The sequence below is a fragment of the Arachis ipaensis genome, chromosome B05 (genome assembly GCF_000816755.2).
Source record: "Arachis ipaensis cultivar K30076 chromosome B05, Araip1.1, whole genome shotgun sequence".
NCBI lineage: Eukaryota > Viridiplantae > Streptophyta > Magnoliopsida > Fabales > Fabaceae > Arachis > Arachis ipaensis.
Genome location: NC_029789.2, coordinates 87,146,342 through 87,149,816, shown reverse-complemented (window position 1 = coordinate 87,149,816; position 3,475 = coordinate 87,146,342). Strand labels below are relative to the sequence as shown.

Genomic DNA, 3,475 nt, shown 5'->3' with positions numbered 1-3,475 from the left:
ACAAGGGTGATTTAAAGGGTAGGCTTCTTTGGGATAAGTGAGCTAAAATCAGATAATAGCCTCAATCATATGCAAGCATGTAAATACACTAAATAATGGACATATATGTTGGAACAAAATATAGATTACAATCATAGAGATGGGAACACACAGGAATAAAATATTTATGGTTAAATAATGTAACCATGTAAATAAGCTCAAAGTCTCACAGGCTGTGTGTTCTTTGGCTCAAAAACCATGTTCCAAATACAACTTCAAACAAGTTAAACACAAAAATTTTCATTTTAAATTAGTGAAATTTTTCAAAAATAGGGTCCTAAAAAGAATTTTATTACTTTAACCAAGTAGTAACTAAATGCACAAAATCAAATAAACATGCAATCAAATATGCAAATGCAACAATGAACAAATTAACATTGGTGTTGAAATAGGAAATAACTAACCCATGGAGATCGGTATCGACCTCCCCACATTTAAAGATTGCACCGTCCTCGGTGCATGCTAAGATGTGCAAGTGGATGGGGGTTGTGGTTTCTCAGCAGGGCTCTTTTTTGTTCCTTTCCTTGCCGGCGGTTTGGGAGTAGCTTTCTCCTTTCCTTCCTTGGTGGCCATCCTGAAGAAGGGAAGAGAAAGTAAATTAAATTCAAATAGATATATAGCAAGGAAGGGAATGGAAGAGTGGTGATGGAGGCACATTAAGATATAAATGACATTAACACATGCTCGCGAGTACATGTGAAAAGCCAACAATGGAAAATAGCTAGTGCATATAAAGACAAGTGACTGCAAGGTGTTTATTGGCATGCCGGCAAAGGGCATGAGTAGCATAGACCAAGCAATACTTTGTAACAAACCATCACGTTTGTATTGACAATTAAATTCAATTAATACAATAGTAAAGGGAGTTTATGAAAAGCAAGCATTGAATAGTATAAAGTAAAATAGAGAAGTGCATAATGCCATATGTGCTTTTTCACAAAGACATAGCATGCATGGTAAATAATCTTATGAAAATAATAAATTGAACATGCAAGCAACCCTTTTAAAATAAGTATATATATAATTGTCAAATAATTCTTCTAATAATCCACAAGTAAAATATAGAAATAATGACCCAAATAAATTTCTAACACCAATGAAAATAATGCAATGAATGAAAGTATGCAAATAAATTAAAATAAAATAAAAAGAAAAAAAGAAGAATGAGAAAGGAAAGAAGATAAGAAATGAAGAAGAAAGAAATAAGAAAAGATAAGAAAAATAAGGATTAGAGAGGAAAAGATAAGAAAATTGGCTGATCTGGATATGTTTTGCGACGCTGGCGACGCGGTCGCGTGGTGCGCAATAAGGTCAGGTGACGCGGACGCGTGGGGCACGCGATTGCGTGACTCGATTTGTGCTAGTGGCGCGAGTGCAGCCTCGCGGTCGCACAACTCTCTGTTTAAAACTCAGTATTGCCAAGATCCAGGGTGACGCGGTCGCGTGGTTGACGCGATCGCGTGAGTGGCCATCATGGGGATATGACGCGGACGCGTGGGGCACGCATTCGCGTGGTGAGGCTTGGGCTTCCTGCACAATTCCAGCCCAACTCCAGCTCAACTTTCGGCCATGTACCCGGTTGACGTCGATTTTCAGGTCACGCGGCCGCGTGGGTGACGCGGTCGCGTGGGAGGCCATTATTCCCAGGTGATGCGGTCGCGTCAGCGACGCGGTCGCGTGGGGTGATTTGTGCCATTGGCATGCCTCCAGCGCTGCTCCTGCGAAACTCTCTGTTCATATTAATATTGTCTCCCATCTCTTTGCGACACGGACGCGTTGCTGATGCGGTCGCGTCGCGTGCCTGCTTTTTTTTATAATATGAAAAATGCAGAATGCAGTGTTAATATGAATGTGATGCAAAACTCCAGGTTCAATATAACAAAATAAAATAAAATTCAAAAATAAATAAAATTAAGTAAAAAAATGAAAAGGGAACGATCATACCATGGTGGGTTGTCTCCCACCTAGCACTTTTAGTTAAAGTCCTTAAGTTGGACATTTCGTGAGCTCCCTGTTATGGTGGCTTGTGCTTGAACTCATCCAGGAATATCCACCAATGTTTGTGATTCCAGTAACCTCCGGGGTCCCAAACTAGGCATTTAAAGCCCTTAAGAAGCTTCAAACAGATTCTTAGGTTTCCGGAGTGACAAATGCCAGAACAGATTCCAGGATCCCAAACTTTACTTTTACACCCGTTCTTGTCTCGATTTGCATTTTTCCAGCCGGGTGAAAAGTGATCTGAATTCTCACTACAACGACCAAACAGCTTCCTAGACCTATTCAGTTGAGCTTTATACCAACCTTTGCGTTTAAACTTAAAGCTTCCAACCATGATGAACCTTGCAGGACAATTCTTACCACTGGCCATCTTCCTCTTACTCTTAATGTCACAAAGAGCTCTAAGTTGACCATCCGTCTCCAGTAGCCCATATTCAAGTGGGATTAGAAAGCTATGGGATATGAATTTTACCCACTTGAATGTTGTGAAGGATGATGGCAACTTAGGGGAAGGTATTTTTAATGAAATTGCAAGCTCCACTCCCTTGTGCTCCTTTCTGATAATTACCACCTCTTTGCAAGCTTCTTCAATTTCAACCTCTTCCTCTTTGTAGCTTTCTTCCAATTCAATCTTCTCTTCATTGCTTTCCAAGGGCATGGGAGGTTGTGCTTCTTCTTCTTGAATCTCCATCTCTTGAACAACCTTTTCCAAGTCTTCAACTATGATATGCCTTGGAGGTTGTACACCCTCCTTAGCATCAATTTCAAACGTCTTGGAAGGGGGTTCTATGACTAGACTTTCCCATGGAGGTTCTGCATCTCCTAAGTCTTTAACCACTTCTTCTTCTTCTTGAACAATGACAGCGTCTTCTACTTGTTCTAGTACGAATTCATTCTCTGTCTTGTCCACTGGGGTTTCTGGTATCTCCTTCATGCTACGCTCTTCACTAGACTGTCCACATGGAGCTGTGGCTGATCCTTGTATATTTGAGCACCTAGAAGCCCATTGAATTAATGCTTGCTCCAGTTGTTGAGCGCCTACGCTCTTGATGCACTCGGTTATCATAGGTAGGATCATAGTGCTCTTGGATTGATGGATATGGAGATGGCAGATATTGAGGTGGTGGTGGGATGGGGAGATCATTCTGTGATTGAAAAGGAAGTGCACTAGAGCTTGAGGGTTGATTGTTAAAGGTAATTGGTGGTCTGATTTGGGCGGCGAGAGCTCGTATAGTAGAGTTTAGATCGGTAAGTACTCTCTCCATGGAGGTTTGGGGTGGATCTATGTATGGTTCATTTGGTTCATAAGGTGGTTGGTATGGTGGTTGAGGGTTAGGGTCATATGGAGGTGAATGGCGGAAAGGGGCTTGTGAGTTTGGTGGTCCAAAGTTATGTTGAGGAAAGGGTTCATAGGCATATGGTGGTGGTTGTTGATAGT

The 3,475-nt window shown here is 41.3% G+C and overlaps 1 long non-coding RNA gene across 1 annotated transcript in view; it reads left to right on the top strand.

Annotated features, from left to right (window-relative positions):
• Nucleotides 855–3,475, top strand: part of LOC110262905 — a 17,219-nt gene continuing 14,598 nt past the window's right edge. The window contains exon 1 of the long non-coding RNA XR_002347918.1: nucleotides 855–864. This is a non-coding gene — a long non-coding RNA (uncharacterized LOC110262905). The remainder of the gene's footprint in view (nucleotides 865–3,475) is intronic.